The sequence below is a fragment of the Aquarana catesbeiana genome, linkage group LG04, assembly GCF_042186555.1.
Source record: "Aquarana catesbeiana isolate 2022-GZ linkage group LG04, ASM4218655v1, whole genome shotgun sequence".
Lineage (NCBI taxonomy): Eukaryota > Metazoa > Chordata > Amphibia > Anura > Ranidae > Aquarana > Aquarana catesbeiana.
In genome coordinates this window covers 345,502,944-345,530,300 of record NC_133327.1, presented here as the reverse complement: position 1 = coordinate 345,530,300, position 27,357 = coordinate 345,502,944, and the positions used below count along the sequence as shown (strand labels likewise).

The 27,357-nt window shown below is 45.0% G+C and overlaps 1 protein-coding gene across 1 annotated transcript in view; it reads left to right on the top strand.

Annotated features, from left to right (window-relative positions):
• Positions 1–379: 379 nt before the first annotated feature.
• The window catches only part of GPR63 (G protein-coupled receptor 63), a 75,810-nt gene continuing 48,832 nt past the window's right edge, over positions 380–27,357 (top strand). Inside the window, exon 1 of the mRNA XM_073626969.1 lies at positions 380–595. The gene's annotated coding sequence lies outside the window, so the exon portion shown is untranslated. The remainder of the gene's footprint in view (positions 596–27,357) is intronic.

Sequence of the window (27,357 nt, the reverse complement as noted above, 5' to 3'; positions counted from 1 at the left end):
CACAGTGATCAGTTCTGTACAATATTTTTCCTATCTATACATGGCACAGTGATCAGTTCTGTACAATATTTGTCCTATCTATACATGGCACAGTGATCAGTTCTGTACAATATTTTTCCTATCTATACATGGCACATTGATCAGTTCTGTACAATATTTGTCCTGCCTATACATGGCACAGTGATCAGTTCTGTACAATATTTGTCCTGCCTATACATGGCACATTGGACAGTTTTGTACAGACAACCCTGCCATCCAGACAGCTGAGTCTAGGAGGCTTCACTTTCTGTTCCAGAGACAGCCAATGAGGTGCGGTGGGCGTGGTGTAGAGTGGAGGCTGAGCTTTAATGCAGCTGCTGTCAGGGAGGTCCCTGTCATTGCTCCTGTGTCTGCTCCATGGCTGGCTATGGACTGCTGCTGATCACACAGCTGTGGAGGGATCTGTCCTTTCCTCGGTGACAATAGGAGGTGATCAATGGCTGGACTGGGATGTGTGGTGCTGTATACTGGGCTCATACTGGATGGTGGAGGAGGGAGCTCAGCATACCCGGTGATAGCCCTGTAAATGCTGCCTTTCCAAGGACTGCGATCCCAGGTTAGTGATTGCCTCCTCCAGCAACACAAAAGCTGCATTCCTATTATACACTGCCTGGGCTAACACCCCCTCTTTAACGCTTTCTCTGCCAGCACTGCTGGATCCTTCCTTCTCTAATATAGTCTTCCTGATAATAATGATCAACTGAATATAGCATGTACTGTTCTCTATCAGGAGCTCACCTAGTCATTTTCATGGATGGGATTATTCCATACAAGTTCTTAGTAACCTCAAAAGATTTGTTTATGTCTGGTTAACCCATTAATGCATTGGATCTAAATGTATTTGACTGTGTGCTCAATGTTTTGTACAAATATAATATATTTGTTAGTAAATACTTGGTTGATTCTGATAGTTCTTTAGATTTCCTTCTTGGGATTGACAACGCTATTAGAGCTGATCTTCTGGGTTGTCACTGTCTCTGCACATGCTCCAGGGAGGAAGTCATTAATGTCCTCTTTTCTACCCAGCTAACTGTCCCATGTGACCCCCTTCGTTGATGGGGTTGGCCTTATCAGGGTGATTGACAGCACATCCTTTTCCCTAGCTAGCCACCCTAGGTGACCCTCATCATCATCAGCTTGTGGGGCAGCTCCAGCAGGGTGATTGACAGCTTCTTCTCCCCAACTAGCTACTCCATGTGACCCTCACCATTAGTTTGTGGGGCAGCCCCAGCAGGGTGATTTACAGCAGCTCCCTCTCCCTAGCTAGCCACCCCATGTGACCCTCATGGTCAACTTCTAGGATTGGTCCCATAAGAGTGATTGACAACAGATCCTTAGATTCTTCTCCCCAGCTAGTCTCCCAAGATGACCCTCATCATTAGCTGTGGGGTAGCTCTAGCAGGGTGATTGACAGTGGCTTCCCATCCCCAACTAGCTACTCCATGTGACCCTCATCATTTAGCTTGTGAGTCAGCTCCAGCAAGGTGATTTGCAACAGCTCCTTCTCCCTAGCTAGCCACCCTAGGTGACCCCCATCATCAGCTTGTAGGGCAGCCTCAACACAATGATTTACAGCAGCTCCTTCTTGCTAGCTAGCCATCCTAGGTTACCCTCATCATCAACTTTTAGGGCAGCCCCAGCAGGGTGATTTACAGCAGCTCCTTCTCGCTAGCCAGCCACAACATGTGACCCTCATCATCAGCCTGTAGGGCAGCTTTCTCCACAGCTAGGCACCCCATGTGACCCTCCTTGTAGGCTTCTGGGACAGCTCCAGTAGGGTGACTGGCAGCAGCTCCACCCTAGTTTAGAAGAGCTTGGCCATCCTCCAAAACCATCTCTACTCAAATTCCAAACAGGCGCAAAACTCCAATGAGCTTCAATATAGGTCCTTCCTGCACCACGGCTCACACAAACAAAGAGGTGGAAATGGCCAGGCCCATAGCTCTATGGAGTAAAAACATAGAGTGCAAATTGAGGGTTTGTGTAGAAATGAGTTCAGAGGGCACCCAAACTCATCTCTACTCCCTATACTAGCCACCCCCTGTGACCCTCTTTATTGGCTTGTGGGCAGCCCCAGTAGCGTGACTGACAGCAACTCCTTCTTCCTAATTAGCCACCCCATGTAACCTTCTTCATCAGCTTGCAGAGTGGCGCCAACATGGTGACTGACAGTGGCTCCTTATCTCTAGCTAGCCATCCTGTGTGTCCGTCTTTATCAGCTTGTGGGCAGCCCCAGCAGGGTGACTGATGGCAGCTCCACCCTAGAGGGGATGAGCTTGGCCATCCTCCAAACTCATCCCTACCTGATGTCTGAACTTTCACTCTCTCCTTTTTCTTTTATTTTTACTCCAATGAGCTCCAGGCTGGGTAATTCCCACTCCAGAGCTCACATAAACAAAGAGGTGAGCTGTGGGCGGGAATGACCCAGCCTGTAGCTCATTGGAGTAAAAAAGAGTGTGACTTTGGAGTGTGGAAGCTTCCCAAGCTCATCTCTATTATCTCCCAGGGTGGAGCCACTGTCAGTCAACCTGCTGGAGCTGCCCAAAAACCCAATGAAGAGGGTCACATGTGGAGGCTAGCTAGGGAGAAGGCTCATCTCCTCTCCGTAGCTAGCTACCCCATGTGACCTTCTTCATTGGCTTGTGGGCAGCTCCAGTAGGGTGACTGACAGTGGCTCCTTCTCCCTTGCTAGCTGCCCCATGCGACAGTCTTCATCGGCCTGCGGGGTGGCTTTGGCAAGTAGCAGGAGAATTGGCAGAGGCTCCTCCCTAGCTAGCCACCTCATGTGGCCTGCTTCATCTTTTTTTCCAAGGTGGCTTCGGCAGAGTAATTGACAGTGGCTCCTTCACCCCAGCTAGGTGCCCCACCTAACCCTATTTCACAGCATGCAGGGTTGCAGCGCGATTGACGGTTGCTGCTTCTCCCCATCTAGCTCCTGAGTAAGCCATTGACAAGTGTTATATAAGGGGGCTAGCTGATAATCGCCCTGCTGGAACTGCCCCGCAAGCTGAAAAAGAAGGTCACATAGGGTGATTCCCCAGCAGGGTAACGAAGTGACATCTGAAGGTAGCTTCACAGGTATCATCTACTGATCTGGGGAAATAATGTGACTATAATGTATAGAGTCCCTAAATAAGCATTTCACAGTATTTTTCTGAGCTCTATAGACTGTTTTTAAGGGGTTTGAATTTCTTCTAATATGCCCCAAACTTGTTAAAATGGATTTACATACACTTTAAGATTATGTAGTGGCGAACCACCATGGTATTCATCTATTAAATATCTGAACAGAGCAAAGCAATGCAATAGTTCAGTTGGTTAAAAAGCTAATCCCACAAGAGAGAAGCGATGCTGATTGCATTGTGTCCCTATGGACTTAGCAGTGTGTGTGTGTTTTATCCTGTTATGAAATCTGTAGATCATGATACCTACAAATGGGGGTTACTTCATAACTGTGTAAATCAAAAATAAGACCATAGCAACTTAGAATTAGTTATCCTTTTATTACCTGCAGTGGAGACATGACAGCTGAATTCTGCTTGCTATTGCTAATACTTCCCCGTCATTTACTTATAGCTCCCAACTGTCCCTGATTTTGAGGGACTGTCCCCGATTTGGAGCAATGTCCCCCTGTCCTCCCTCATTTTGGTCTGATCTATATAGTTGTATATAAAATGCACTTTTTACCTTTCAAAAATGTTTCCCAGTGCTAAACCTTTCATCCAAATTCTGAATTTCTGCATTTGTCAATTTTAAAAAGCCAATATAAACGAACTGTAGTGGGGAAAAAAAAGTCCTTGTGGATCTAATTGGCCTTTTTTTTTTTTTTGGTTAATTCTTCTTTTTAAGGGGGCGTGTCCTATGCCTACATACGTTTGCAAGTAGGTGTCCCTCAATACCATCTCAGGGTATGGAGGTATGCTTAGGCCTCATGCACACGAGATGCCAGTGCAAACTCTGCTGAACACATGTTTTTAAAAGCTGAAACCGGCGTTTAGAAACACCCGTTTTGCCGCGTTTGCATGCCGCGTTTAGCCGCGTTTGCGCCTAGAAGCGTCTGCAGAGCAGAAAATAATATTTTGCGACCCAACTTTGGGGCCCCATTTCTCGGGGCCACTTGGTGCTAGAAACCCCAAATTTGGTGTGCTAACAAAGTAGACCTAGCACTATAACATATCCATTTGGGGTTTCTAGCACCAAGTGGTCCCCAGATATGGGGCCCCAAATTCGGGTTGCAAAATGTCAAGCACTTTTCTGCAGCAGAGAATGACATATTGTGACCCGACTTTGGGGCCCCATATCTCGGGGCCACTTGGTGCTAGGAACCCCAAATTTGGTGGTGGATATGTTATAGTGCTAGTCCAACTGTGTTAGCACACCAAATTTGGGGCTCCAAGTGGCCCCGAGATATGTGGCATACGGCGTTTAGCCGTGTTTGGCGTCTGAAATGTGGAAAACATTTGCGTCTGAACCCATTTTTTTTGCTTCTGGAAAAACGAGGTTAAACACAACTGCCTAAAAACGCCAAAAAACGAGACTGTGTACATGGACACATAGAATAACATTGAATGGGTTCAGGGGCAGTTGAAAAAAGTGTCCAACTGCTTCTGAACGTGAGATTAACAGCGTCTTGTGTGCATGAGGCCTTACTGTATATGTTAAAGCGGAACTACAATGCATCTGAGCACCACAAACCAAAAACACTTTTTCATTTTAATATTTAAGGCAACCCCCCTTTCCCACCTATCCATGTCTTCATGCTTTATTTTGCTGAGAAAACAACATTTCTGACTGTGGCCATCTTGGGTAAGGGCAGAAGATTTATGTTCCACTTACTTCCTTGAATTCGTCTGCCCTTAGCTCAACCATGCAAGAAGAGGGTATGTTTAGCTGAAAAAAAAACCCTTCCCCTCCTAAAGAGTCCTGGGATATATTGCCTAGGCATGGAAACCAGGAATTCACTAAATGTAAAAAAAACAGTTTGAGCCCTGGTTTCACTCCCGCATGTCAGTCCCGATGTTTGGTGGCAATTTCACAGATATCTGTGTGGGTTTCTGCACAGATGTCATTGGAAATTGCACCCCAAAATCGCAAAAAGTAGCCACAAATGCAGCGTCGCACCGGTGCAATTGCTGCCAATTTGACATGTCAAATCGCATGTCAAAATGCACCGATGTAAACCAGGGCTCAAACAAGTATATATGATATACTTGCTTATCTATTTGCTATTTACTATACTTGCTTTATCTATTTTCTCTTTCTGCTTTAATAATAGATTTGGTGCTTTCTGTAGAAATGTTAGTGTTATATCATCCATCATATCATGAAACTTTAGTGATCTTGAGATGGATAAATTTAAAGTGATTGTAAAGGTTTGTAAATTTTATTTTCTTAAAATAACAATCATGTTATACTTACCTCCTCTGTGCAAGAGTTTTGCACAGAGCGGCCCCAATTCTCCTTTTCTGGGGTTCCCCGGCGGCGCTGCTGGCTCCTTCTTCTCATCGAGTGCCCCCACCGAGAGTCGCATTCCATGCGTCCATTGACACAGACAGCAGGACTCGGCCCCGCCCCACCCCCCCCAGCACCCGTGTCACTGGATTTGATTGACCGCAGAGGGAGCCAATGGCTCCTGCTGCTCTGCTATTAATCTATCCAATGAGGACCCGAGACAGCGGCTGGAGCTGCTGGGCTTGTTCTCGTCACTGTAACGATGGGGATCAGGTAAGAAAATGGGGGGGGCTCTGGGGGGCTGCTGCACCACAAAAGATTTTTCACCTTAATGCATAGAATGCATTAAGGTGAAAAACCTTGAGAATTTAGAACTCCTTTTAGGGTAGTATTAAACCATCAGCGTTCTTTAGTTTAACACATTGAGCACAATAAAATCAACATTCCCCAGTAAACTTTTGTTAAAATTTCTACCCCAGCACTTGCAGGTTACAACATTCAAATTTACTGGCTCTTGGTCTCTCATTGCTGTATCCCTGAACTTTTGGTATTTACAGGAAATAGTTTACAGTGGCTAGTGTGGACTCCAGTCAGCTTGCTAGTTTGGAGCACGGGAGTACCTTGCCATCTTAGACTATGGGGCTGTGTGTTTCTATTGATGCACACAGTGTAGGGAGGCACAACTCTAATCCCTGCATGCAAGGGTGGCTCCATTGGATGCTGAAAGAGAAAGGAGTCACCCTGGAACAGGAAACTTGGAACAGTGGTCTTGGCATCAGTTTAAACTGGAAGATAATCAAAGATTAAATGATGAAGATGCATATTCAGTAAATGAATGAATCAGCTGCTGAAAGTGCTTACAAAAATTGAGAGTTGGGGCTCCTTCACATCAGGCTCATTGGACAGTGTTGCCCAACACATAGACAAGGCAATTTGCCTCCTGTCTTCTTGTTTCAGTTTACGTCAATACATTGCATTGGTGTATACTAAAAAAGTAGGACAGGTTGTATTGTATGGTATCTCACAAAAGTGAGTACACCCCTCACATTTTTGTAAATCTTTTTTATTATATCTTTTCATATGACGACACTGAAGAAATGACACTTTTCTACAATGTAAAGTAGTGAGTGTACAACTTGTATAACAGTGTAAATTTGCTGTCCCTTCAAAATAACTCAACACACAGCCATTAATGTCTAAACCGCTGGTAACAAAAGTGAGTACACCCCTAAGTGAAAATGTCCAAATTGGGCCCAATTAGCCATATTCTCTCCCGTGTCATGTGACTTGTTAGTGTTACAAGGTCTCATATGTGAATGGGGAGCACATGTGTTAAATTTGGTGTTATCACTCTCACTCTCTCATACTGGTCAATGGAAGTTCAACATGGCACCTCATGGCAAAGAACTCTGAGGATCTGAAAAAAAGAATTATTGCTCTACATAAAGATGAAAGAGAAGCACACCGCTCCAGGCAAAATCAGGTGCAGACCTCGGCTCACCGCCTTGGAAGACGAACAAGACAAGGAATTGGTCGCACACTGGAACTCCAAATTATCTCAATGTCATCTTTATTGTCAAAAGGGTCAGACAGATGCAGGCAATGGTAGACGTTTCACAAGCGATAGCTTGCTTGTTGCTTGGGTTGTGAACAAGCAAGCTATCGCTTGTGAAATGTCTACCATTGCCTGCATCTGTCTGACCCTTTTGACAATAAAGATGACATTGAGATAATTTGGAGTTCCAGTGTGCGACCAATTCCTTGTCTTGTTCGTCTACATAAAGATGGTCTAGGCTAAGAGAAGATTGCCAAGACCCTGAAACTGAGCTGCAGCACGGTGGCCAAGACCATACAGCGGTTTAACAGGACAGGACTTTTGGTGCTACACACTTTTTCTACATAAAGATGGCCTAGGCTATAAGAAGTTTGCCAAGATCCTGAAACTGAGCTGCAGCATGGTGGCCAAGACCATACATTAAAAGGACAGGTTCCACTCAGAACAGGCCTCACCATGGTCGACCAAAGAAGTTAAGTGCATGTGCTCAGCATTATATCTAGAGGTTGTTTTTGGGAAATAGACGTATGAGTGCTGTCAGCATTGCTGCAGGGGTTGAAGGGATGGTGGGGTCAGCCTGTCAGTGCTCAGACCATACGCTGCACAATGCATAAAATTGGTCTGCATGGCTGACTTATTTGGTTCAGATGGTGTCAAGCGCGTGTGGCGGCAGTCTGGTAAGGGGTACAAAGACAAGTGTGTCTTGCCTACAGTCAAGCATGGTGGTGGGAGTGTCACGGTCTGGGGCTGCATGAGTGCTGCTGGCACTGGGGAGCTACAGTTCATTAAGGGACCCATGAATGCCAACATGTACTGTGACATATTGAAGCAGAGCATGATCCCCTCCCTTCAGAGACTGGGCCACAGGGCAGTATTCCAACATGATAACGACCCCAAACATACCTCCAAGATGACCACTGCTTTTCTAAGGAAGCTGAGGGTAAAGGTGATGGACTTTCCAAGCATGTCTCCAGACCTAAACCCTATTGAGCATCTGTGGGGCATCCTCAAACAGAAGGTGGAGGAGCGCAAGGTCTCTAACATCTACCAGTTCCATGATGTCATCATGGAGGAGTGGAAAAGGACTCCAGTGGCAACCTGTGAAGCTCTGGTGAACTCCATGCCCAAGAGGGTTAAAGCAGTGCTGGAAAATAATGGTGGTCACACAAAATATTGACACTTTGGGCCCAATTTGGACATTTTCACTTAGGGGTGTACTCACTTTTGTTGCCAGCAGTTTAGACATTAATGGCTGTGTGTTGAGTTATTTTGAGGGGACAGCAAATTTACACTGTTATACAAGCTGTACACTCACTACTTTACATTGTAGTAAAGTGTAATTTCTTCAGTGTTGTCACATGAAAAGATATAATAAAATATTTTCAAAAATGTGAGAGGCATACTAACGTTTGTGAGTACTGTATATAGCAATGCTCTGCAGTGCACAGAGTTATATGAAATATCGTTTTGTGACATTTTAATTAGGGCTATACCGATATCAGTATCTGTGCCGATACTAAGCATTTGCAACAAGTACACTTGTACAAATGTTTCAATACCTAAAACTGATACCATTTTCGCGTGATGCGTTGCGATTTAAGCCCATACAAAATGAATGGGCTCCAACTGCACTGCAAAGAATCGCAGGTAATTTGAACAGGAATGCGGTGCAATTCCTGTCCAAATCACATGCAGTTTCCTGCACCACTCCTTTTGTGAATCCAAGCTTGTCATAGTGACTTTAGCCTGGGTTCACATAGGATTTGTACAGAAAACTGTTCAAATCACATGCAATTCTTTCTGGTGCGATTTGAGCCCATTCAATTTGTATAGGCTCAAATTGCACCGCACTAAAAAAAAAAAATGGGTATCAATGAGTACTTGAGGAAAAGTACTCGTACTCGAAAAAACTGGTATCGGTGCATCCCTAATTTGAATACACCACAGCACAAGGGCCCTAAGGCTGGATGGAAGCCAATTTACAACATTACAATGTTTTACTTTCAGTAAGCAAGGCCTGGTATCCTAAATGATAGAGTTGCGCTAATAATTGACACACACAGTTTTGTTTCAGTTATAGTTTTATTAACAACTATACAGTGTGAAGCCCCATTAGCCTAGTACAGTGGTCTCCACACTGCAGCCCCGGGGCTAGATGGGGCCCTTTGCTTGCAATTATCCGGTCCTTGGGGCAATATTTCATCCTCTGGCACCAGCAATGGAGCATAATTGCCCCTACTGGCACCAATGAAGGGGCACAGTTCCTCTCAGTGACACCAATGAAGGGGCACAGTTCCTCCCAATGACACCAAAAATAGGGCATAATTCCTTCTAATGATACCAGCGATGGGGCATGATTCTTTCCACCCAATGACACCAAGGATGGGGCACCAAGGAAGCTGGAGGCCGCGCCAGTAAACTGAACAAAGTATGAGTGTTAAGTGGCATTGTTGTAAAGAATTATGAATTGTCCAGGGAGTAATGGGTCCCCTATGTATTTGTAACGAAAAAAATAAAGCTTTAATTCTATTTTAATGCCGCCCCCCCCCCCCCCCCCCCCCCCCCCCAAACCAGGCCCAAAGCCTAAACTGAAATGATAAAACTTAAATGATAAAACTTGGCATCTGTCGAGCCATACATTCAAGTTCTGGTGATTGCTACTCCTGCCCTTGAAAAGCTGGTTAGGATTTAGTGGAAAAGGAGGGCTTTGTAGTTCAATTTTTTTTTTAATAATAAAAGTACTCTCCTGCATAAGAGTGTAATGTGAGGCACCAGAGGTTGGCTACAGGGTCACTTTGCCTTGCATGACCTCACAACAGGTTTACCATACTCATATCTAACATACACAAATCCAACAGATTCCTCGATTTCAGTCGAAAGTTATCAGGCAAGAGGGTGGTGACAAAACCCACCACTGCTCATAATTCAGTAGATTTATCATGAACCGAAATTCATACAGTGTATGGCCAGCTTTAGGGCCACTTTATTGCCCTGTACTATGGTGCAGTTAATATGTACATGTGAGAAAAAAACAAATAGTGCCCACGCACCCTGTTCTGGGCACTCCAGAACGCCTAAATCCTTGTATCCTTGTGCCACACAATCGCTCTCTGGTCCCAATTTTCCACCTACCGGTAATATGGCATATTATTGGCCCATGGTTATGATGGACATCCTACCCAGTGAAAAGGGGCAGGCGAGAGCCAGCAACCAGGTAGCTGGCCAATATTTTGCATAACTTAGTACTGTTTTCAAAACTCAAGATGCTCTTCAGAGGATCACAGTGGTGCTTTGCTGTGAATGAAGTGCTTGAATTGCTTTTCACTGAAATGTTTCTGGATCTGACATTCCCATCCCTGAGGGCCTTTATGGATGATGTGGAACTTGCACCATTTTCTCTGTTTACAGTGGTGTTTAGGACAAGGTTACTGTATGAGAACTTCGGTAAATTCATTTTCAATAAAGCTCACTCTAACTCAGAGCCAGAACATTGGCTGCTTTGATAAATAAACATAATATTTAAGAGGAAAATCAAAAGCATGCTGTATTCTTTCCATTTTTTCCCTAATTTGATTTACACAATTGTAAAAGGATTTGTAATAAAACTCCAATTAAATCAGTGGTGGTCAGCTTTTATTATATGCAGGGCCTCAAATGTGGCCCTCAACATCATTAACCACTTGCTTACTGGGCACTCAAACCCCCCTCCTGCCCAGACCAATTTTCAGCGCTGACGCACTTTGAATGACAATTGCGCTGTTATACAACACTGTACCCAAATGAAATGTTTATCATTTTTTTCCCACAAATAGAGCTTTCTTTTGGTGGTATTTAATCAAAGCTGGGATTTTTATTTTTTGCTAAACAAGCAAAAAAAGATGGAAAATTTTGAAAAAAAAATAAAAATCACGTTTTATAGTTTGTTATAAAATTTTGCAAATAGGTAATTTTTCTCCTTCATTGACATGGCTGATGAGGCGGCACTGATAGGCTGCACTGATGGGCATGGATAGGCACATTTAAGATGGCACTGATGGGGACAGATAAGGCGGCACTGATGGGCCCGGATGGGCGGCACTGGTAGGTGACTTTGATGGGCACTGATAGGTGGCACTGATGTGCAGCACTGTTATTGAGGCACTGATTGTGGGCACTGATAAGTGGCACTGATGGGTAGCACTGTGGGCACTGATGGGTGGCGCTGGTGGGCACTGCTCCCTATTAGGTGGCACTGGCAGAGGGCACAGGTGGGCACTGAGGATCTGGTGGCGCTCGCCGTGATCGGGACTGATGTCCCTCTCACGGCCGACGGTGATCGTCTTTTTTTTCTTCCTCACGCTGTCAGCGCAAGGAGAAAAAATAGCCGATTACCAGCTCTGTTGATGTCACATGATCAGCTGTCATTGGCTGACAGCTGATCATGTGGTAAGGGTTGGGATCGAACCCTTACTCCGATCTGTGATCAGGCAAGTCTCATAGACTTGCTTATCACTGAGCATGCTGCGCGTGCCCTGCAGGGGGCGCGCAGGCCGCTCGTGCACGGAACGACGTCAATGGACGTTGTCCCGGCAAAGCAGGTCCGCGCTGTAGACGTCATTTGGCTATAGCGCGGATCTCTAGTGGTTAAAGGGCCACACATAAAATTTACACACAACAGATTATAGTCAAAGACTATGAGCATGATACTAGAGATGGTCAGGGACTGCGGACGTAATACGGGCGATGGTCAGGGACTGCGGACGTAATACGGGCGAGGGTCAGGGACTGCGGACGCAATACGGGCGATGGTCAGGGACTGCGGACGCAATACGGGCGATGGTCAGGGACTGCGGACGCAATACGGGCGATGGTCAGGGACTGCGGACGCAATACGGGCGATGGTCAGGGACTGCGGACGCAATACGGGCGATGGTCAGGGACTGCGGACGCAATACGGGCGATGGTCAGGGACTGCGGACGCAATACGGGCGATGGTCAGGGACTGCGGACGCAATACGGGCGATGGTCAGGGACTGCGGACGCAATACGGGCGATGGTCAGGGACTGCGGACGCAATACGGGCGATGGTCAGGGACTGCGGACGCAATACGGGCGATGGTCAAGGACTGCGGACGTAATACGGGCGATGGTCAAGGACTGCGGACGTAATACGGGCGATGGTCAGGGACTGTGGATGGATACTTCAGGAGACAGTTTTAGACTGGAGACATATTGAGATTGCTACAAATTACTTCTATAACAAGGCATTAGGGAAACAGATAAGACATTTTTCAGGCGCTAAAGGGCTAAAAATAGCGCCTGAAAAACCCCTCCCCTGCACCCCATAGTGTGTGAGCCTGAGCGCTTTCACACTGGAGCAGTGCGCTTGAAGGAGGATAAGAAAAAGTCCTGCAAGCAGCATCTTTGGAGCAGTGAATACACCGCTTCTCCACCGCCCCTGCCCATTGAAATGAATGGGCAGCGCTGCTGGAGGGCCTGCAAAGTGATTCAACAACCCTTTCTTTGGCCGCTAGCGGGGGTTAAAAGCGCCGCTAAAACTAGTGGTGCTTTACCGCTAACGTGGAGTGGTGCATGTGTGAAAGGGGTCTAAGTGTCTAAAGGGTCCCAGGCTGCACAAACATTGCCAAAGGGGCTCATGCGGCCCCGGGCCACAGGTTGGGCACCAGGGAGTTATGTTCTTCTTGGCAGATCATTTCCTGAAGTTCAGAGGCCATTTAATGACTGTGGATGGGTTTGTACATACATAAAGGGAACTTGGATAAGTTAATGCAACATAAACTTTCTCTGGTCTGCTCCTGCATGAGCTGTTCTTTCTATCAGCATATTACAATGTATGGAGTAGTTACAGGAGCATAATTTGTGTAGGTGTCAGATACCACAGATCTGCTAACTTGCATGTTGATTTCTAAAAGCTTGAAATGTGTTATTTGGTTATATTTAATAATTTTACCAGCTTTTCTTTATAAAAACATTATCCTGCTTATCAGAGTGAAGAGTTCTGTGCAAGGTACTCAGGAGTGAAGCTAGTAATGTCATTTATTTGTAAAGACCATTTTCCCATATGCAGTTTTCCAGTTGCATATTCATGCTACTTCCTTAGAATGAATTACAAAATGATGGGCATGTTTTTTCATGGTGAACCAAGTAAAATATTCAGCAGCTCGTAGTGTAATTAGTATAGAGATAATGGCTGTCTAAAGGGTTTTACCCACATAGGACATTGTTTATCTCTCAGCATTCTGCTCGTATTAGGCCTCATGTACACTGCTGCTGCTAAATGAACATTTAGGAGCAGTTGGGCATTTTTTTTCAACTTCCCCTGAACTCTCCTCTGTTATCTTATCTGTCCATGTACACAGGATCACTTATAGTCGTTTCCAGGCAGCTTTTTTTTTTGGAATGCAAAAAAAATGGGTTCAGAGTTTCAAGCACCAAATGCTTCTAGACCCAGTAACTTGCGTTTAGCCGTGTTTTGTTTACAGGCGTTTTTTAATTTTTGGCTATTTTGAAGAAAAAAAAAAAAATGGACGTTGTTTTTTAAACGTGGGTTACTATCTGTCAAGTTAAATCGTTCAGGAGAGATTGTAAAAAAACGTTCCGTGTACATTAAGCCTTAGGATGTCGGAAGTGTATAGATGCAGCCTATGGACTAGGTTTCATAGGCTATTTTTAGTCATGGCGTCTCGAGAAACCATTCCTACCCTATGGATTATATGTTTTGTCATTAAACTTTCTTTATTAACGTTACATAAATATTTGGTACAGTAACCTTGCAGCTAAACAGCACCTATTGTTTGATGCCTGCCAATTTTTAGATGACCACCTCCATGTCAGTAGAAAGGTTGACAGCCAGGCTGAGTGTGACTTGAAAGGTGAATCATCCACAAGGCCATCTAGGCAGTAGCCCGGTAGATTTCCAGGGGGCCCAGGTACATCCTTTTTGCTCCTGCAGTAAACCAGATCGATAACACAATGGGCCAAATCTGTACACCTGTCTGTTACTACACAAGGCAGGACTTGTAGGCACCTGACTACAAGTGTTGGGGCCACCTTCTTGGGGCCATTACAGTACAGGCATTGCAGATGGAGCTGTTCCTCTGTGCCTTTTGCAGTCCTTTGGAACTAAAGCTACTACTTTGCCTAGGGCCCAGCTCTGCCTTAAAGTGGATGTAAACCCCATTCATTAAATCTGACCTGGGCACATATATCTGTAGCATTTACTGATCTCTCTCCAAAGCTCTAAGTCCCATGTCAGAAGTTATCATGCTGATAACAGAAAGACAAGTTCTCTGACACAGGAGATAAAAGGAGCTGGAAATTTTGTTTCGGGGAGGGAACTTAGAGAAAGATAAGCAGAGAGCCTGTCTATTCACAGCACAGCTCTGCAAGTTTCTTCATTCCTCTGCCTATGTGGAGGAGGCATGTGCCTTTCCTCCAATCAGCTGTCACACAGTGTATGCCCAGATTCCCCACCCACTGCTGAAACAGGAAGAAACCTTTGTAACACAATGTGCACTTTCTAAAGAGTCTGGAAAGCTGAAGACAGCAGATATGCATGTAAAATGAATGTAGGGAGAGTTGTTTAATCTCTGTATATCATCTGAGGCTATTCACTTCACTGGGTATATGTGAGGGTTTACATCCACTTTAACCACTTCAGCTCCGGAAGACATATATTCACATATCCAATAAAAAAATGTAAAAAAAAAAAAAATCAACTTTCTTCATACATTTTGGCTAAAATGTACTCTACTACATGTCTTTAGTTTAAAACAAAATCCCAATAAGTGTATATTGATTGGATTGTGTGAAAATTATAGGGCCTACAAACTGGTGGAACTGGAATTTTTATAAAAAAAACGAAGGGCGGTGATCAGCAACTTATAATGGGACTGCGATAGTGCGGCGGGCAATCTCTCTCAATCTCCGTGATAATATTATACACTGTCAGTGTACTAATGACACTGACTGGGAAGGGGTTAACATCTAGGGTGATCCAAGGATTAATTGGGTAGCTAACTATGTGTAAAGTGTGCTGCTTTTACTAATCGATCTCTTAAGTTTTTCATCCCTGCAAAGTCGAGATGAGAAATGGATCATTCTCTCTGTACAGAGGTCTGTGTTGATTGTACACAGCCCATCAGCAGGTTCTTGCCATGGATAATTGGCTGGGACTTGCTGAGAGGCTCCCCTAAACCCTAACATCTAATAGTCTGGCCAGTGAAATTAATAAATGCCCAAGAGCTTGATGCGCTTAAACGTGCCTAAACTTATTTGCAAGGACGTGGCTTTAAGCACATTTTTTTTTTTTGATGCTGCGTTTCTCCTGCCAGGACAAAGGCGTTTAGAAGAGCTGGGCAAATGCCTAGTGTGTATTAGGCCAAAGTAGCCTCAAACCCCCATACAGAAAAGACTATACCCATACCCAGCAGCAGGACCTGGGTCCCAGGATGCATTGCTTGCAGAGCTAATATGCATGCAGAGTAGAGTCTTTGCTGGTCCAAAAGAAAAAAGGCAACTGGGCGGTGAGGTGGGTGGATCCTAGTTCCATTAGGCCCCTTTCACACCAGTGGACCGATCAGGCTCGCCTGTCCGTTTTTCAGGTGGACCCGATCGTACCACCTATTGTTCTCTATGAAGCGGTGGATGTCAGCCAACATGTGTTCGCTGACACCTGCCGGCATCCGATCTGATCTGCTAAAAACAGATGGGTGGGGATATGTTTGTCATCTGTCTATCGGATTGGATGACAGTTGGATGAGAATGGACAGGCAGTCAGTTTCCATCTGACTGCCCCATAGAGAACAGCGGGCTGTGTCTGTGTCCGCTCTGCATAGCGGAGCGGACATAGACCTGTTTTCTGCCAGTTCAGTAGGGATCAGCGGAAAGATCCCCTGCTGAGTAGGCGGATCCACTTGACAGATTCCGCTCCGTCTATAAGGGGCCTAAGTCTCCAGCTATTCTCTACTGCCCTTGCATGTAATAATGGGAATGGGGGGGAGTGTGCTCAGTAGAAAGCTGGCTAATGACAGGATAGCAATGGAAATAGGGAGAGAGAAAATAGCAAAGGGGATACATTACAGGGAGGCTGAGACTGCCACCGAAACAAATGAATGAAGATCCAAGGAAAAATGTACTGCAAGTTTGGCTATGAGAATAAAAATGTAATGAATTGGGTAACCACAAAGGCCCCATGTACACTGCTACTGGTAAACAGACGTTCAGCCCAGGTTCACACTGCAGGAATGAAGCCGTGCGAGTTCAGCGAGATTTCACTCCCGCATGTCAGTCCCGATTTCGGTCGCGATTTCAGAGACATCTGTGCAGGTTTTTGCACAGATGTCAGTAAATCTCAGTCCAAAAATCACAAAAAGTAGTACAGAAACTACTTTTTGAAATCGGTGCAGCGCCGCAGATGCGGCGTTGCACCAATTAGGGCGGTGGCAATTGATGGCAATTGCCGCCGATTTGACATGTCAAAATGCTCCAGTGTGAACCAGGGCTTAGTTGGGTGTTTTTTTTTTTTTTTTTTTTTTTTTTTCAGCTGCCCCTGAACTCTCCTCTGTTATCTTATTAGTACATGTACACAAGGTCATTTATAGTCGTTTCTAGGCAGTTGAGTTTAGAAGCATTTTTTGTAACGCAAAAAAAAAAAAATTCATTCAGGACGGATGTTCAGAGGCATTTGAAATGCTAAATGCCTGTAACAGCTTGTAAACACAGTAACTCGTGTTTAGTCGTTTTTCGTTTACAGGCATTTTTCATTTTTGGAAAGGGGGTGGGAACCTCTCCTGCCACCGATTAAAAGCGGAGACTACTTTTATCAGAAATTGGACCTCCCGCCGTTTAACCGCTTGCTGACCGGCTCACTCCGATATACGTCAGCAGAAGGGCACGTACAGGCAGATTAACGTACCTGTATTTTGCCCTTTTAAGAAGCGTTTTGCGGGCATGCACGCGCACCTGCCGCAACCTCTGTGAGTGTGATCGCGGGTCCACGGAGAGGAAGAACGGGGAAATGCTGATGTAAACAAGCTTTTCCCCATTCTGCCTAATGACACTGATCACCGCTCCCTGTAATCGGGAGCGGTGATCAGTGTCGTGTCACACATAGCCCCTCCCCCTCCGCAGTTAGAATCACTCCCTAGGACACACTTGACCCCTACAGTGCCACCTAGTGGTTAACCGCTTTACTACCAGTCACATTTGCACAGTAATCAATGCATTTTTAATTGCACTGATCGCTGTAATGTGAATGGTCCCAAAATCACGCCAAAAGTGTCCGATCTGTCTGCCATAATGTCGTAGTTATAATAAAAACCGCTGATCACCGCCATTACTAGTAAAAAAAAAAAATGTATAAAAATGCCATAAAACGATCCCCTATTTTGTAGACGCTATAACTTTTGCGCAAACCAATAAATAAACGCTTATGGTGATATATATATATTTTTTTTTGATTTTTATTTTTTTTTCCCAAAAATATATGTAGAAGAATATGTATCAGCCTAAACTGCGGGGAAAAAATTTTTTTTTATATATTTTTCGGGTATATTTATTATAGCAAAACGTAAAAAATAATGCTTTTTTTTTTCAAAATTGTTGCTACTTTTTTTGTTTATAGCGCAAAAAATAAAAACCGCAGAGCTGATCAAATACCACCAAAAGAAAGCTTTATTTGTGGGGAAAAAAGGACATCAATTTTGTTTGGGAGCCACATCGCACGACCGTGCAATTGTCAGTTAAAGCGACGCAGTGCCGAATCGCAAAAAGTGCTCTGGTCTTTGGGCAGCCAAATGGTCCGGGGCTGAAGTGGTTAAACACTTACCGACCAACCGCCATCATTATACTGCAGCAGGTCGGCATGTTCCCACAGGCCGTCGTAGCTGGCCCTTTAAGCAGGGATAGCAGGCGCGCGCTCTCTGCACTGCGGGGGAACCGATGCGTGTGGCTGGCAGTCGCGATGACCTCTGGCCATGCGTGAACGTGGGCATGAGAGCCAGGACAGGGACGTGTGTGTGTGTGTGTGTGTAAACACACAAATCCCTGTTCTGTGAGGAGAGGAGAGGCAGATCGTGTGTTCCTACTAGCTAGGAACAAATTCAGTCTGTCTCCTAGTCAGTTCCAGCCCCCCCACAGTTAGAACACACACTGAGGGAACACATTTAACCCCTTGATCGCCCCCTAGTGTTAACCCCTTCCCTGCCAGTGACATTTACACAGTAATCAGTGCATATTTTTTTTTTTTTTTTTTTTTTTTTATAGCACTGCTCGCTGTATAAATGTCAATGGTCCCAAAAATGTGTCAAAAGTGTCTGATTTGTCTGCCACAATGTTGCAGTCCCAATAAAAATCACAGATCACCACCATTACTAGTAAAAAAAAAAAAAATAAATAATAAAAATGGCTAATTGGGCCCAATTTGGACATTTTCACTTAGGGGTGTACTCACTTTTGTAGCCAGCGGTTTAGACATTAATGGCTGTGTGTTGAGTTATTTTGAGGGGACAACAAATTTACACTGTTATACAAGCTGTACACTCACTACTTTACATTGTAGCAAAGTGTCATTTCTTCAGTGTTGTCACATGAAAAGATATCATAAAATATTTACAAAAATGTGAGGGGTGTACTCACTTTTGTGAGATACTGTATGTTCTCTTTTCCCCCTGGCTTTGGGGTGCGGCAGAAGGCCTATAGGTATGGAAAGCACACTAAACTGCATGGATTTATTTATTTTAAACCTACTGGGGCACCTTGACTGCATAGTTGATTTTAGGTAAAAGGTAAACTTGGCCTTTTAGGAAAATTAAAAATATAGACTCTTAAGCACCACCTGCCCAATGATGGCTACAGCATGGGCCTTAATTGCCGGGCGGGCAATATTGTGGTCATACTATGCAACCATAGTACACAACCATTGATATTATACAGTCATAATATGCAGCCATAATATACAGCCATTGTGGTGATATTACACAGGCATAGTACACAGGCATAGTACACAGCCATTGTGATGATATTACACAGGCATAGTACACAGCCATTGTGGTGATATTACACAGGCATAGTACACAGCCATTGTGGTGATATTACACAGGCATAGTACACAGCCATTGTGGTGATATTACACAGGCATAGTACACAGCCATTGTGATGATATTACACAGGCATAGTACACAGCCATTGTGGTGATATTACACAGGCATAGTACACAGCCATTGTGGTGATATTACACAGGCATAGTACACAGCCATTGTGGTGATATTACACAGGCATAGTACACAGCCATTGTGGTGATATTACACAGGCATAGTACACAGCCATTGTGATGATATTACACAGGCATAGTACACAGCCATTGTGGTGATATTACACATAGTACACAACCATTGTGGTGATATTACACATAGTATACAGCCATTGTGGTGATATTACACATAGTACACAGCCATTGTGGTGATATTACACAGGCATAGTACACAGCCATTGTGGTGATATTACACAGGCATAGTACACAGCCATTGTGGTGATATTACACAGGCATAGTACACAACCATTGTGATGATATTACACAGGCATAGTACACAACCATGGTGGTGATATTACACAGGCATAGTACACAGGCATAGTACACAGCCATTGTGGTGATATTACACAGGCATAGTACACAGCCATTGTGATGATATTACACAGGCATAGTACACAGCCATTGTGGTGATATTACACAGGCATAGTACACAGCCATTGTGGTGATATTACACAGGCATAGTACACAGCCATTGTGATGATATTACACAGGCATAGTACACAACCATTGTGATGATATTACACAGGCATAGTACACAGCAATTGTGGTGATATTACACATAGTACACAGCCATTGTGATGATATTACACAGGCATAGTACACAACCATTGTGATGATATTACACAGGCATAGTACACAGCCATTGTGGTGATTTTACACAGGCATAGTACACAGCCATTGTGGTGATATTACACAGGCATAGTACACAGCCATTGTGGTGATATTACACACAGTACACAGCCATTGTGGTGATATTACACAGGCATAGTACACAGCCATTGTGGTGATATTACACACAGTACACAGCCATTGTGGTGATATTACACAGGCATAGTACACAGCCATTGTGGTGATATTACACATAGTACACAGCCATTGTGGTGATATTACACATAGTACACAGCCATTGTGGTGATATTACACATAGTACACAACCATTGTGGTGATATTACACAGGCATAGTATACAGCCATTGTGGTGATATTACACATAGTACACAGCCATTGTGGTGATATTACACATAGTACACAACCATTGTGGTGATATTACACAGGCATAGTACACAGCAGTGTGCACAGCTCCCCACTCTCCCCCACAATGGAGAACTTTCCTCAGCCAGCTGTGTATTGAGTCTTTACTTTCTCTTAGGGGCACAGCCAATAGGAGCCTGGGGGCGTGTCTGTAGTCCGGCCCGGTGTGTGAATGCAGCATCTGGCTGAGAGCCGTGCTATGTCTTCCTATGTCTCCCGATGTCCCATTCACAAAGCGTGCTCCGCTCATCCCCGCTCTCCGTCCTGCTTCTACTACATGCTCCTCCTCCGCCGCCGGGAGCAGAAAGCAGCCAGCCGTCCGTCCGCCCGCCCGCTCGCTATGAATGGCTGCAGGAGGAAGAGAGGTATACCATCCTGCCCGCTAACAGAGGGATCCATCCCGGGTGGGTGCCTTGTACACAATAGCTGCATGTAGTGCCATAGGAAGCCTGATCATTGGGCAGGTAATGGACACATTGTCCTCTGGGTGATGTCTATTGCAGCCTCTGCTGAGTATTATTTGTGGAGGAGGAGAGATCCTTCTATGGGGTGATAAGAAGGCATCTGACTGGGCACCGTGGGGATCTGACCGGGATTGGGCACGGTGGGGACCCAGCACTGGGCACGTGGAGATCTGCCCGGTACTGGGCACGGTGGGGATCTGACGGGGACTGGGCACAGTGGGGATCTACACCGAAACTGGGCACAGTGGGGATCTGCCCGGGACTGGGCACGGTTGGGATCTGCCGGGGACTGGGCACGGTTGGTATCTGACTGGGCATGGTGGGGATCTGACGGGGACTGGTCACAGTGGGGATCTACACCGGAACTGGGCACGGTTGGGATCTGCCAGGGACTGGGCACGGTTGGGATCTGCTGGGGATTGGGCACTGTTGGGATCTGCTGGGGACTGGGCACTGTTGGGATCTGACCGGGACTGGGCACGGTTGGGATCTGACCGGGACTGGTCACAGTGGGGATCTACACCGGAACTGGGCATGGTTGGGATCTGCCCGGGACTGGGCACGGTTGGTATCTGACCAGGACTGGGCACGGTTGGGATCTGCCCGGGACTGGGCACGGTTGGTATCTGACCAGGACTGGGCATGGTTGGGATCTGCCCGGGACTGGGCACGGTTGGTATCTGACCAGGACTGGGCACGGTTGGGATCTGCCGGGGACTGGCACAGTTGGTATCTGACCAGGACTGGGCATGGTGGGGATCTGACGGGGACTGGTCACAGTGGGGATCTACACCGGAACTGGGCACGGTTGGGGTCAGCCGGGGACTGGCCACGGTTGGGATCTGATGGGGACTGGTCACAGTGGGGATCTACACCGGAACTGGGCACGGTTGGGATCTGACCGGGACTGGGCACGGTGGGGATCTGACCGGGACTGGGCACGGTGGGGATCTGACCGGGACTGGGCACGGTGGGGATCTGACCGGGACTGGGCACGGTGGGGATCTGCCATTTCTTCCATGTGTATGGAGTGCCAGTGAACCTTTGTAAAAGGGACAGTCAAAAAATGTTGTTTCGGGTATATGCCTAGGGTTGGAGCTGGCAGAAAATACACATTTAAAGTATTAACCTTTAACTCTGTACAGCCTTTAGACATGTATCATTCTTCTTTTATTCAAATGAATTGCTACAGATTTACACGTTTAAATGTGTTCATGTACAGAGGTGTACTTTTTTTTTTTTTCACAGGTAGGCGCAGCATTGTGTATGGGCTTGTTGATTAGTATAGTGCTGTGTTTAGATGTGCACAAAACTATGCGCAGGGAGCATATTAAAGTGGGTTTTTATTTTTCTGTGCGTGGTGAATGAGCCCTATTATGCCATATGGTTGCTGCCCATAGATTTGAATAGCTGATGTACAAGGAAGAGGATGAGGGGAATTCAGTAAAATCCGAGCGACACTTTTCTGGTGGTATGGCCCTTTACCCGCCTCAATACAGGACACTTTCACCCCCTTCCTGCCCAGGACAATTTTTAGCTTTCTGCGCTCTCACACTGTTGCACTGTCATGTAACACCGTACCCATAAGAAAGTTTTGGTACATTTTTTGAGACAGATTTTGCAACTAAGTAATTAAGTAAATACGTTTTTTTTTTCTTTTTCTTCACTGAGGCTGTATTGATGGGCACTGATGAGGTGGCACTGATGAGGAGGCACTGTGCCACTGGGATTGGCCTTTTACTTTGATCTGTGATCAGTTGTGTCCTAAGGACACAGCAGTCACAGAGCACGTCCGAGGGGGGCAACAAGGGAGCCACACTGTAACCATCTTATGGCTATGGCATGGTACTGAAATGGTTAAAATGGCCTGGACCAGATTTAAAAATCCCCTTTCGTTCACTTTACCATCACATGCGGCAGAATCCGAAAAATAATTAACTTCAGTTGCTAGATAAGGAATGTAATTATGACCATTTGTAAAGCTGGCCATACACTAATAGAGTTTCAGAATGAACATTCCAATGAAAATTCTCAGTATATTTCATGACTTGATGGAAGTACTTCAACATTTTAGTTGGCTTTTAACATTTAATTTTGGAATGAATGTTACTTCCCAAATGGTGACCACATTGTTTGTTTGAAATTTTTTTTCTCAAATGAAATGAATTTCTATCTGCTCATTTGAATTTTTTCATCATTGCAGTTAAAAGCAAGCGTCGATTTGTCCTCACTAAAGATTTAAAAAAAACAAAAAACAAAAAAAAAACACATTTTTGAACAAAATGTGTACTAGTGTATGGCCAGTTTGAGTTGGATTACAAGAAGAGGTAAAGTGCCTTTCTCTCAATGCTGTGTAGCAGGAGGCATGTTTGCTGCCACTGACCCCTCCTCTGCCTGACCCCTCTTCTGCCTGACCCCTCTTCTGCCTGACCCCTCTTCTGCCTGACCCCTCTTCTGCCTGACCCCTCTTCTGCCTGACCCCTCTTCTGCCTGACCCCTCTTCTGCCTGACCCCTCCTCTGCCTGACCCCTCCTCTGCCTGACCCCTCTTCTGCCTGACCCCTCTTCTGCCTGACCCCTCTTCTGCCTGACCCCTCTTCTGCCTGACCCCTCTTCTGCCTGACCCCTCCTCTGCCTATCTGTCACTGGCTGTCAAGGAGACTGCTGGCTTCACAGCTGACAGTCTCCCAGCAACCAATGATGCTGACAGTGGGTGGAGCCTAATAGGTATTGGTATGGCTCCACCCACTGCCTGCAAGGGGCACAGACCCAATGTGAAACTAGTGTTTCTGAATCCCCATCGGACCCACCCACCCAACTACAAAACAACTGCACTGCCTGTGGGATAGGTGAAGTGGTGGGGAGGGAGTTCAGCCACACCTCCACACATAGTGCTTGTCCTAAATTAAAGAGGAAGTAAAACCTGATTGGTTTTACTTCCTGTTAATTCCCCTGCAAAGTAAAAGCATAATGGGCTAGTATGCATCACATACTAGCCCATTATGTGGAACTTGCCTACAAACAAAGCCTGTGATATCCCCGCTGGTGGAAGTATCAATCTTTTCCCCTCTTCCTTCCGGGGCCGCGGACTCCGGCTCTGTGACTGACCAGAGCCGCTTGATGTCAATCATGCGTATGCATGCGGGAGCCGCCAGTCATGGCACACGCTGGGGAAGAAATGGCATGTTTCTTCACTGCGCGTGCGCCGATGACCTCATCAGTGCACTACAAGGTAAATATCCCCTAAACGGTGCACGTTTAGGAGATATTTTCAGTACATATGGGTAAGCCTTATTATAGGCTTACCTATATGTAAAAATGTCTCAGGGGGGTTTACAACCACTTTAAAGTACCTGTTTCCAATTGGTAACACAGCGTCTAACCTACAGAGGCTCTTCATGAATCTTCAATCTACACATGACAATATTGGATCCAGGGTAGTGGCCAGCCTGGACGCCGCAAAGGCGTTCAACTCTGTGGAATGGAGCTACCTGTAGGAGTGTCTTCGCAGGTGTGGTTTCGGCCCAAAATTTATTACATGGCTCCAACTCCTATAGTAGACTCCTACTGCCCGGATCCAAGTCAATGGCAGGATCTCAGACCCCTTCTCGTTGTCCCATGGCACCGGTCAGGGCTGCTCTATATCCCCATTACTGTATGCCCTGGCTATAGAGCCCCTTGCCATCGCCATCAGGGCACATCCGGACATTAAAGGCCTCCGCATGGGATGGGGGACCGAGGTCATCAGTCTGTATGCGGATGATATGTACTTGGTTTTATGGACATAAGCATGTAAAAACATTACCACTATAAACTGTTTTTTTTACGCAGGATCTTTCTGTTAGGAAGATCCTGCGTACAATTCAGTACTGTATGTATGAGCCCTAAAAATAAATTGTGTGTACTGATTTATACTGCATTTATTTGTTTTTTTCTGTGTTCTTCTTGCGGACATGTGCTGTGTGTGTAGAGGACTCAGCAATCCCCTCACTGGCTGGGTTGTTGAGAATCTTATTATTATGCATCACTCTTAAAATATCATGGGTAAAATCAGCATGCATATGGTACCTGACCAGAGGAGCAATACAAGTGAATGGGACTGCATTGTTAAAGAAGTACAGCCAAGTTCGTTTGTCTATACTTCTTCTCCTGTGGATTACAGGCGTGTAGTTCCTTCTGCACTCCTGTGATCCGTTTTCAGCAGACATTGGGCTGAAGCTCGCTGTCGGCTGATGTCACAGAGCCGGTCCAGGCTGTGGAAAGATCGCAACAATATGGTCTGGATCCACTCACCACCCTGGACCGGCACCTGGCTCAGCCTCTCAGCAAGCTGCTGACAGCCTGGGCCAGCTGCTCCCACCCCTTCACAGCCCAGCGCTACAGTGAGGAGGGGCAGAGCAGAGAACTGCTGACTGACAGTCACACGGTGCACACGGAGCTCTGAGAAGTGAGTGATCGGTCGTGTTTGATCGCTCGGTTCTCAGTCTTCGAGCTGATGGGGGGACAAATGCAGCATTGAACTGATGCAGCATCCACCTAGGCAAGTATGATTCTTGAAAAAAAATTATTCCCATACTTCTCTCTTTTAAATGAGGATAGACATTGCATGTTCATTTTAACATGGCACGACACAAAGTATACCTCCTGTGTCCCTAAGGACTTTGTGTACTGAGTCACCTGGCTTAGTAAACTATTAGACAATATATTCTATATTGAGAACCGTGGAATGTTCGCTGCTCGTTGTTTCCCACCTCCTTTAACACGTTTCTGTGTGGGACCTTGGTGTGGGCGATAGTGGGTAGCTGTGTAGAATTGATATAAAAAAAACTTTTACACGTTCAACGCATCTTCAAGTTATGCATTTTTAAATCATTTGTAACAAGGTTTTAGAGAGTAGTATTAAATACTAATTTTGAGTTACTTTGTGCCTTAAGTTGTGATGTAAACTCAAAGTTTTGCTGCAATATTCAGCTGTATGTGTCCTCCCTCTGTCAACTGCTAACCTTTGGCAGTTAGAAGATGTAGGGAAGAAAGAAATAGAGGCTGTCATACAATTATGATTTGTTACTTAGGCCTCAAACCTCTCTGAGGCATATGACCAGAAATTGGTCTTCAAATAATATTAATACAGGGTGTTGCTACTTTATGTGGTGGATCTGGGTGGCCTTTTTTCAGTTTTCATATCAGAAGGCTATTAAAGAAGAATTTCAAGTATGGATATTACTTACATTGGGTCATCTTAAATCAATGTGACTATACATTTACCATACCTGTGGGCTCCCTCTAGAAGCTGGAAAATCTCTGTAGTAGACAATGCTGTTCTAGTGATCTTCATTTGCTTCTGGATACCGTGCCGAGCGTCTGCCCTGCCGCATTATGAACAAAGGAGGTAGGGTGCTCAGCACAGAAACCATTCAGAGATCGCTTTGCATTTTGTATGAATACAATGTGTTCTCTGATTGGACAAGGTGGGGCAGGAAAGTCACCCTGTCCACATTACAAATTCAGACTGAGAAAATGCAAAGCGATCTTTGAATGGCACCCCTGCCCAGCGGCTGGCCTTCTGTGTTCACTATTCAGTAGGACAGAAGCTCAGCCTGGGAACCAGAAGCAAGTGGAGATCACTGGAGTAGTGATGTCTAATTTGGTGAATTCCAGCCTCAAGAGGGATCCCACAGATATATCATATAGATGGTTACATTGCTCCAAGCTGGACTCTATGTAACTATGTAAAAATATCCATACCTTGAATTCTTCTTTAAACCCCTTTGTACCAGAGGGTAAAACAAATCCTAATGCCTAAACACAATGTTGCAACTTTAACATGCATTAGTAAAATCATACAGATCATCAGAACTACTTTGTGCATCCATATGGATTATACCTTGTTTTTTTCAGGACAATATGGCTTTTGTTTGGTGGATTTTTTTTTTTTTTTGATTATCAAAAGAAAACTGGCCCAAAAAAGTAAAAGGATTATTTTATTTTAATTTATGTAGCTGTGTATTTCTTGCTACTATCACAATCACTTAAGGTAAAGTAGCACTATAACATCCACATCCCAAAAAAAAAAAAAAAAAAATTATATATATATATATATATATATATAAAACAAGAAAATTACCAATAAAAAATACACCCAGTGACCACACCTGATTAAATTTGATCAAGTTCAAAATAAAACCTAAAGATCCTTCTTCATAAATAAAATAGAATGATGAAACGTGTCAGTGCGCAGCTGTATGGAAAATGGACGTGATGGTGATTGTGATATGTATTGAGTTTTAAGTTGGCGGCAATAACTGAATACATTATTTCATTGGGTATTTTCAGTTCAAGACACAGGGTTCAAAATTTGTTAGGTGTGTGTCTGTGCACATAACATATTTTGTGGCTAGATACTACCATAACCTACCACCAAAGAACAACCCAAAATACATTCTCCTGTTCCAGACAATCACAGCAATACCACATACAGTATGTGTATTTTAGTTGTTTGTATCCGTAG